This window comes from Triticum dicoccoides, chromosome 6B (assembly GCF_002162155.2).
Source record: "Triticum dicoccoides isolate Atlit2015 ecotype Zavitan chromosome 6B, WEW_v2.0, whole genome shotgun sequence".
In the NCBI taxonomy this organism is placed as follows: domain Eukaryota; kingdom Viridiplantae; phylum Streptophyta; class Magnoliopsida; order Poales; family Poaceae; genus Triticum; species Triticum dicoccoides.
In genome coordinates, this window is record NC_041391.1 from 113,347,855 (window position 1) to 113,358,307 (window position 10,453).

Genomic DNA, 10,453 nt, shown 5'->3' on the forward strand with positions numbered 1-10,453 from the left:
GCTTGTTTGCCGAGCTGGGGATTTTTTTCCCTTTCCTTCGTTCTGCTAACCTTTGATCAGTGCAAGTACTTCCCGACCGTTCCGCTTCCTTATATGTCCTTTCAATAACGCGGTCATAGTTGGATTGCGGCGGAGGCGGTGATGGTCAATACAGGGCATCCAAAGTGCGCTTTGCTTTCACCGGATCTATCTTCTCCTCCGGAGGTGGATGTTTCTTAGCTTTTACCGATCCAAAGAAGTCCCTCACTTGGCCTTCACAGATCTTCTGGTTTTCCTCCTCGCTCCTCTCGTATGGTAACTTCTCTAGAGGCTTGAGAGACAATGGACCGAATCCGTATTGCCTCCCGCCTCTGGCTGTACTGCTAGACACCGGAGTAGCTGGAGCAGCTGCGGATGTCTTCTTTCGTTTCTTATGAGGCGGAGAAGAAGGAGGCGGACTGCTACGACGCGCGGGAGCAGTGGCGTCTGTGTTCCGCCGTCTCCGTTGCTTACGAGACGACAAAGGAGGAGGCGGGCTGCCCGGACGTGCCGGAGCAGGCGAAGAAGGACGCGGAGTACTGCTGCCCTCACGCGCCGGAGCAGGAGGCGGAGTGCCCTGATCACTCGCCGGAGGAGGAGCAGGAGGCGGAGGAGGCAGAGTCGCTTACAAAGTCAGTTACAGAGAAAGGAATCTACATATCCAAATTGCCAAGCTTGTCTTCCACGCTAAGGAGAGTCCCATCCGGATACGGTACGAAGTCTTCTATCTTGTATATTCATGGCCTAACAGTCCAGCCAACTATATAGTCCGGCTGTCCGAGGACCCCTTAGTCCAGGACTCCCTCAGAAGCCCCTGAACCAGGCTTCAATGACGATGAGTCCGACACGCTGATGGTCTTCGGCATTGCAAAGCGGGTTCCTTCTCCGAACACTTCCAAGTAAATCCTGAACACAAGAATTGTGCCCGGCTCTGTAAAACAAATTCCACACGCACCCGTAGAGAATACTTCACGAGTCCAATCCGCTGACAATTTTGGCAGTACGACATGACATCATTACCCGGCCATTATTTGAATCATTTTCTAGCCTGCCACTCCATGTTCCGAGAGGCAGTTTTATTGGCACATCTTATCAAAGCAGAGATCCTGTCCCCTTATTACGGGATTTTCATCAACACGTGCATGGGTAACCCAACCGTTTTGTGGGCATAATTCCTCGGGAATAGGCATGTTTCAAGGCCACGGAGGGGACGCTTGATATTCATCGCCTTTATAAAGGGTTTAGGGCCTGTCCTCTTTCTTCTATGCTAGTTCTTCCCTCGGCCTCCCTCCTCAAGTTCCAACACCCAAGGGTCAATCCAATCGCTCCGAGCTTCCAGCCATGTCCGAACCCAACCTTCAAGACCGGTGGATGGCATCTTCTGTCACAGAGGAAGACATCTCGAAGCTTAGGGAGGCAAGATACTTGACTGCGGAAATCTACCACAGGCTCCCTGCTCAAGGGCAAGTTATTCCTACTCCCAGATCCAATGAGAGGGTAGTGTTTATCTCTCACTTCCTCCGAGGGATTGGGATTGCTCTTCATCCCTTCGTTCGAGGGGTCATGTTCTATTACGGGCTAGATTTCCAGGATCTAGCTCCGGACTCCTTCCTCCACATCTCGGTGTTCATCACTACATGCGAGGCCTTCCTTCATATTTCCCCACACTTCGGCTTATAGCTCAAGACCTTTAATGTGAAGCCGAAGGTTATCGACGGGAAACAAGCAGAGTGCAGAGGCGCTTCAATAAGCAAGCTTATCAACTCCCCCTGGCCAAAAGGCTCCTTCACAGAAACCTCGGACTTATGGCAGCAGGAATGGTTCTACATCACCGAACCCCGCGGTACAAAGCGGGTAGCTGGTCCTGCATTTCGGTCCGGCCCTCCGCCACAGCTTGCATCATGGGTTAACAAGGGGCTGGACTGCGGATATACAGATGAAGTGCGGACACTGCAAAGCCGCATCCGGAGCCTTATCGAGAGGGACACCGGTCTGATCGATGTAATCCAGGTAATGTTAGTCCGTCGGATCCTACCCTATCAGCGACGCCCACTTCGCATGTGGGAATTCAATCCGAAAGGTCCACAGACTCTTCGGCACCTCTCTGGCACGATGCTCAGAGAGATGTGGAAATTGTTCTTCGGCGCACGAAAACAGTGGCCAGATAGTACAGAAGACATCGGTCTTGACTGCAACCATCCGGATACTCCGGTAAGTACTTGACCCCCGAACACGATTTAGTCAAATTATTCATGGCAATGTACTGATAAACTCTATCCGGCCAGTGCTAGCTAAAGAAGGCGGAGAGAATTAGGTGTTCGGCTCCCCTTCCCGAAGATACTGCCGATCCGTTATTAACAAGGATGCTGGCTCTGGCGCCGTATCAAGTGCCGGCGGGGGAAGATAAAGAGGAGGACGAAGAGGCCCAAGGCAGCTTACGCTATGGAGGCTCACTAGGCAATTCATCCTGGGAGATTAAAACTCCTGCTTCCAAAAGCGGAAGGGAAGGGCAAACTGACATCCTTCCTCCCCATGGGAGGAAGAGGGCCACCTCCGAAGACTCGAAAAAAGAGGATTCTAAGCGGGGGAAGGTATCCCAGTCAGGGGTGATATTGACACGCAGTCACCCCGCAAAGATAGACCCTCAGCCGTATCGTAAGTGAATCCGGGTGTATTAAGCATGCCCCGTTCTTTCTTGGCTATAAGGGTAATATTTTAAACTCATGTTTGCAGTCCGGCACACAACCCTCCTCAACAGTCCTCCTCTTTGGGGGATTTACTTCCGGAGATGATGGAGAGCGAGATGCCTCCATAGATCTCCCTGCCCGAGAAGGCAGACGACCCCGAGGTGTCATCCCGGAGGATCCTTCCCAATCCGCCAGCGGTGCAAGGGACAGTGAGGACCGGGGCCAAGATAGTGCTTCAGCCGCCCAGGGTCCAGGGTGTGCGGCCCTTACAGGGAACATCAAAAGTCCCGGGCTGTCAGGTGTCCATGGGACGCTGGATACTTTAACAGACATTTTGCAACATGCCTCCGTCTCATAGGAACATCGTACCTTGATGGGTACGGTGTTAGAAAGAGTTCAGTCCGTGAAAAGCGGATTGAATGAAGCCTTTTCTAGCCTACTAAGAGGCTTTGAGGTATGTAGTGTAATTTCAATTATACTGTAAGTGCCAATTGCACCTGTGTATATATAGTAGCCCCTGAGACTCTGGTTGACATCCCAAGGGGTGCGATCAGGGGATCCAAAAGATATGCCCAGGGAATGATATGACTAATTGAAACACATGTTGTTACATCCGTGGGGACTGCCCAAGCTATGGAGGTAGCACATTTGAAGCAAAAAGTTGACGCGGCAGATGATGACATTACGCTTATGAACAGGCGGTTCGACAAGGCGCAAGGTATGTCTCTGGGGCACTTGGTACCTGCTAGTATTGTGAAATGAGCATGATAATGAAAATTGGTATATGCATAACTGCAGATAGTGCCACAGCGATTGAGACCCTTCGGGCGAAGCTTGCCCGGGCCAAGGAGCAAGCCAGGATGGGTAATGCGGCTGCCGAAAAGGCGGCCGCCGAATTAAAAGTGGAGAAGACCGCTCGGCGTCAGTGCGAGGAGATGATATCCAACATGGCACTTGACTTGAAGAATGTCACTAGCCGATGTCAAGATCTTGAGAAGGATAACAAGGCCAAAGCGGCCGAACTGGCCACGGCCTTACAAGAGGCGAAGGAAGCCCAATTTGAATCTAGAGCAGCTCGGGAGGAGATCCGACAGGCTAGGGAGATCGCGGCTAGTAAGCCCTTTTTAGTGCAAACTAAGTCTGGTGATTCGAAGTATGCGCCGTTGAATCAACGGTGGAGTTCTCCAGACCCCTTTATGGACCTGCCGAAGAGTGTTGCCGATGCGCATCAGTATTTCAATGCGCAAGAAGGACATGCAACCGAAAAGCTATTTTGGTCGCAATTTGGCACGCCGAAGCGTTCATTGTTGAACAAGCAGATTGCCCAATGGGCCGAGCTCCACCGGATGTCCGGCACTGCCATGAAGGACGTCATAGCCCGGCTGTGGCCAACTGAGCCCATTCCGGATAGTTATTTTGGTTTGGTGCAGCGGCTTGTTAATGCGGTGCCGCGTATCGACGCTGTGAAGCGATCAACATGCATAGAAGGTGCACGTATGGCCCTTGCTCGTGTCAAGATATACTGGGTGAAGATGACGGCCACCGATATTGCAGCGCAGAGTCCGCCCGAAGGCAAGGACCTTAACATGCCAGAACATTATTTTGAAGATGTCCTAGAAGGTGCCCGCTTAATAGAGGGTCAGTGGTCGAAAAATATTATGTTCGAGTGAGGTGTATCAAGATTGTAATAGTAATATTATGATACATTTAAGGCTATGTCTTTATACTTTTTGCCCGAAAAGTTTTAGTGCCTCCTGTGCGGCTGTCTTTTTGTATACGTATTCAATCTGAAAGTTTGCAGTCGTCGGCTTCTGCCCCCTTGCGTATAACACCGAGGTGTTCGGAAAAGCACTTGATCACAGTTGACCCAATGTTGTGGTCTGTTAAGGAGGTGTTAGTGCGGCGAACGAGGCAATCAGACTATAGAGCTTTAACACTTTCACTTGGCCATAGGAGTTTGACGGTGGGGCTACTATATAGCCCCTGGCATGTCCGCGGTTATCCGAATACGGTGCGATTACATACGTGACCAAAATAACGGTCCTTCGTTTCACACAAAGGGGATCGCGAAGATTCCGATGAGTCGTCGAGTGGTTGACCAGCTCTTGCCGCATCATGACAGTCAGTTTTCGGCTTTCTCTACTGAGGTGCTCATCCGGGCTAGCCGGGACACGATCGCAGTATTTCTCCCTTTACTACCCTAGACAATATAGCGGAACGTAAGGTAGCAAGCATAGGAGTCGGGCAACCCAACTATTGACCAAAGACATGATTCGGAGCTGATGCAAATAAGGCCAAACTTGCGACGCCGAACACTCCCTATAGGTGTTCAGACTTTATGATATACACCGGGCTGAATACAGCCCCTGGTGATAAACCCATGGTATCAAGGCACATGTGGCCATCCGACGTGGGGAAAGGGCGCGGGTGGTGAGAGCATAAATCTCAAAACACAGTATGAATCGGGCTGCTTCTATAACATCCACTTTAGTACGGCGAGCCGTGTGTTTACGGATGGTGTCAGTATATTTCTTGGACATTTTACATGCCTGGAAAGTATATAACAACAAGAGATAAAAAAGGTTTACACATGGTCTTAATCTAAAAAAAAGGAAATCTTAATGCGGGGCCCTGCTGCACGTCTGCGCCTTTGTCTCCGTTGTGAAGTGTCCTTGAAGGGTATAGTATGATGGCCATCTTTTATGTGCAGACTGCCCCCGAAGCCGCTCAAGGAATTTTGAGTGTATCTCCTTATGGGGCAGTCGATGGGGGCATAGCTGCTAATTAAGCTCAGGTTTATCTAAGCTGCCGTGCTGAGTTGTACGCCGGACACGTTTAACTGTGTCTGCGGTCTTAACGATCGATGAGCTGTTTGGCTTGAATAGGCCGTTTTGTGCTTCGACTGCTAGAGCCACCGTGTATTCCTCCGGGCGGAGAGAGCGCTCCCTATTTCCACTAACTGTTATGACGCCACGAGGTCCCGGCATTTTGAGTTTTAGATAAGCGTAATGCGGGGCTGCATTAAAACGGGCGAAGGCCATTCTTCCGAGTAGTGCATGATAGCCGCTTCAGAACGGAGCAATGTCGAAGATTAGTTCTTCGCTTCAAAAGTTGTTCGGAGAACCAAATATAACATCCGATGTTAGAGAGCCCATGCAGCGGGCTTCCATGCCCGGTATAACTCCTTTAAAGGTAGTGCTGCTTGGCTTGATTCTTGACGGGTCTATCCCTATCTCGTGGACAGTGTCCTGATATATCAGATTGAGACTGCTGCCGCCGTCCATGAGGACTCGAGTGAGGTGGTATCCGTCGATTATTGGGTCGAGCACTAAGGCAGCTGAACCCCCGTGCTGGATACTAGTCGGATGATCCCTGCGATCAAAGGTGATCGGACAAGCCGACCATTGGTTGAACTTGGGGGCGACGGGATCCACGGCGTAGATATTCCGGAGTGCGCGCTTGCGCTCCCACTTTGGGATATGAGTGACATAGATCATGTTCACTGTTTTGATCTCTGGTGGAAATTTCTTCTGTCCCCCCGTGTTCGGCTATCGAGGTTCATCCTCGTCTTCGCTCTGAGGTCCCTTCCCTTTATGTTCGGCGTTGAGTTTGGTGGCCTGCTTGAAGACCCAACATTCTCTGTTGGTATGATTAGCTGGTTTATCGGGAGTGCTGTGGATCTGGCAGGGCCTGTCTAGGATTTTGTCCAGGTTGGATGGACTGTCCTTGTTGCCTTTAAATGGCTTCTTCCGCTGGTCGGGTCTTGAGCCCCTGAATTCGGCGTTTACCGCTGTATTGTCCGGGCTTTCTTCGTTGTTCCGACATTTATTTCTATTGCGTCGCGGTTTTCCATTGCCATCCCTGACCTCAGAGGTGCCAGGATCACAGGTGCTGCTACGGGCTAACCAGCTATCTTCGCCCGTGCAAAAGCGGGTCATGAGTGTAGTTAAGGCGGCCATTGTCCTTGGTTTTTCCTGAACAAGGTGTCTGGGAAGCCATTCATCCCGGACACTGTGTTTGAGGGCCGCTAAGGCTTCAGCGTCCGGGCAGTCGACAATTTGGTTCTTCTTGGTGAGAAACATGTTTCAAAGCTTGCGGGCTGATTCTCCGGGTTGTTGAATTATGTGACTTAAATCGTCTGCGTCCGGAGGCCGCACATAAGTCCCTTGGAAATTAGCTTGGAAAGCATCCTCAAGTTCTTCCCAGCTTCCGATGGAGTTTTCGGAGAGGCTTTTCAGCCAATGCCTCGCCGGTCCTTTTAGCTTGAGGGGTAGATATTTAATGGCGCGGAGATCATCTCCGCGAGCCATGTGGATGTGAAGAATGAAGTCTTCTATCCACACTGCGGGGTCTGTCGTTCCATCATATGCCTCGATGTTTACAGGTTTGAACCCCTTTGGAAAATCGTGTTCCAGCACCTCATCGGTGAAGCACAGGGGGTGTGCAGCACCCCTGTATCTGGCTATCTCGTGGATTGGGTCCGACGGCTATAGTGTTCGGTATTGGTTCCAAACTGGCAAATTGCTGGCACATTTTGTTTGATAATTGTGATCCCGCGTGGGAGCACGTTCCCTGGATCCATAGATGGACCTGGTTTTGCCAGCTTTTTTGTCCAGGTCCTCATGTAAATAATGTTTCTGGTCCTGGGCCGCATCCTTCCTTCCTTGGGGGTGGGCTTGTGTACGACATTTCTAGCCGCTTTGTCATGACCGCGAGGTGGTCGGTCCGGCCAGTCGACCGTATTATTTTTTGGCGGTATAGGTGCGATAGCCTCGTTGTCAAATTCGAGGAGCAACTTACGTTTGGGATAACTCTTTGTCTGGCAATTACCGCCGTATTTTTCCTCGGTGTCTAGCACTTCGTTCCATTTGTCGTTGAGTGTATCCTATGCGGCTTTAAGACGCTGTTTCTGCTTCTTCAGGCTCCTTGCAGTGGCGATGAGACTTTGGTGGAGGCATTCTTGTTCCAATGGTTCTTCTGGGATGATGAACTCATCGTTACCCAGGCTGGTCTCCTCTTCAGAGACAGGTTGGTAACTACTATCTTCGGCGTCGCTGTGATCGGACAACCTCTCCGAGCTGTGTTCGCCGTCCTCTCGCACGTCCTGCTCCAACGCTGGGTCTGCGGGGTCTTCAGCTTGGTTCAAATTACCATCATTGTCCGTGATGACGTTGCTGTTTTCCTTTTTGCTGGATCGAGGTCGGTGTTTGGGACGCCGACGTCTAGGAGGTTCATCGACAGGCTTGCTGTTATCGCTGTCTTCCTCATTCTCCTTTGGTGTGTCCACCATGTATATATCGTATGATGATGTAGCTGTCCACTGCCCTAAAGGTGGTGGTTTTTGTGCCTGCTCTTCTCCGGCATCGTCGTCCATACCGTTGATGTCTTCGGAGCCATAATCGAGCGTGTTAGTTAAATCCTCGACAGTGGCAATGAAGTGGGTGGTGGGTGGGGAACGAAGCTCTTCGTCGTCCGCTTCCCACCTAAGCCGGACATAGTTCGGCCAAGAATCTCCTAATAGGGAGAGAGATTTCAATGAATTTAACACGTCGCCAAAAGGCGAGTGCTAGAAGATGTCCGCGGAGCTGAACTCTAAGACCGGCGCCCAATCAGGTTCAGTGGACGCGGATGTACACGGACTGGAATCCCTGGCCGGAGACGAGTCCGGGGTTCCGGTGACACAAGCCCCGGTCGATGCTGGGTCTGTGTGCGGCTCGAGTGCCGCCGACTCTGTGGCCTCCACGGCGGGGTTGAGCTTCCCTTCTTCAGACGATGCAGTCCGCTCCGGCTCTAGGGCCGGGGCGATCATAGGCGCTATCTCATGTATGTGGCTAGATGACAGATCTAGGTCATGTTCATCGTGGTGGCCGAGGACAGCCGTCATGGGCTCGAATCCGTCGAAGATCAAATCTCCACGGACATCGGCCACAAAATTCAGGCTTCCAAATCCAACCAGATGGCCAGGGGCATAGCTATCGATCTGCTCTAGATGGCCAAGCGAGTTGGCCCGCAGTGCGAAGCTGCCGAATACGAAGATCTGTCCGGGGAGGAATATTTCCCCCTGGACAACATTGTTGTAGATGATTGATGGAGCCATCAAGCCTATCTTCGACGACACAGTGGAACTCTCAATGAAAGCACCAATGGTAGCATCACCCACGAACCGGGATAAATGGGGATCCACGTGGCCACTGCAGCTTGCCCAGGTGAGGGAGTCCTGGACTAAGGGGTCCTCGAACAGCCGGACTATATACGTTGGCTGGACTGTTAGGCCAAGATACAAGATAGAAGACTTTGTCCCGTGTCCGAATGGGACTCTCCTTAGCGTGGAAGGCAAGCTTGGTGATTCGGATATGTAGATTCCTTTCTCTGTAACCGACTTTGTACAGCCCTAGTCCCCCTCCGGTGTCCATATAAACCGGAGGGTTTAGACTTCTAGGGTTAATAGACAATAATAATCTCATAGTCTAGACTTCTAGGGTTTAGCCATTACGATCTCGTGGTAGATCAACTCTTGTAATACTCATATTCATCAAGATCAATCAAGCAGGAAGTAGGGTATTACCTCCATAGAGAGGGCCCGAACCTGGGTAAACATCGTGTCCCCTGCCTCCTTTTACCATTAGCCTTAGACGCACAGTTCGGGACCCCCTACCCAAGATCCGCCGGTTTTGACACCGACACCAGGCAGGAGGGCCTTTTGTCTTGGTTGGTGCCACCAACCGGGACCAAAAGGCTTCCACGCATCAACAGTTCAAGGGCTGGGGTTTTTGTTTTTTTTTGAAAGGGGGGGGGGGTTGGGGGTTTTGGGGGTTTTGTAGGGTTAATTTAGGGGTTTCATATATTGTGTTAGCTAGCTAATAGAGAGAAGTGTCTTCTCTTATCTCCGTGCTTGGACGACACTGCGTACTATACGTATAGAGAGGACTCAACACACTAGCTAGCTAGTAGGCAAATGAAGGAAACCATTAAGTACAGAAGATCATCATGAACATATATAGAGAGAAGTGATCGACCTCTCCTTCTCCGAGAGATTGGTCGAACAACAAGTTTTCGTATATCTATCCAACACTACTGGCTACATATATACAATATAAGATCTCTTACAATCCCGTAACATCTGAACTCAACTTCCACATGGTATTCTCCGTCTTTGTCGATGACGTGGTCAAGAAAGAATCCCGCCAATTCCTCCTAAATTCCTCGTATGCGATCTTGTGGTAGGAGTTCATCCCGAATCTGAAACATCTAATTTTAAGAAGGGGGTCAATACATATATATGAATGAAACTCAACACAAATGATGGTAATAAAATAAAATTGTGAATATTATTGCATATGCACTTCATATTGTTTTTTTAGAGTAGCCCTGCTCACAGGTTGTGTGGCGGATGAACTCACAAATGTAGTATCCACATAAATCATTCCCGGGTTCCTGCTGCAACCACTTTACAAGAACTAGAGGTCAATCAAATTGATAAGAAAGCATGCTAAATGGTATTGATGAAGCTTTCTAGAATCAATGGGAGATGCGCGGAACTAGCTAGTAGTACTTACTTTCGGGTGGTTAAATCGCAGCTCCGCCGACAGTCCCGGAGCTTGTGCGGTGAACTTTTTCCAAACCCTGCTAGACAAAGAAAACAATTACTTTATATTAGAAAATGAACAAAGTTGCTGATATTTTGCGATAATGATCGATTGAACTTACTTCTCGAGCATTTTAGTCATGGTCGCATACTCCTCAGGATT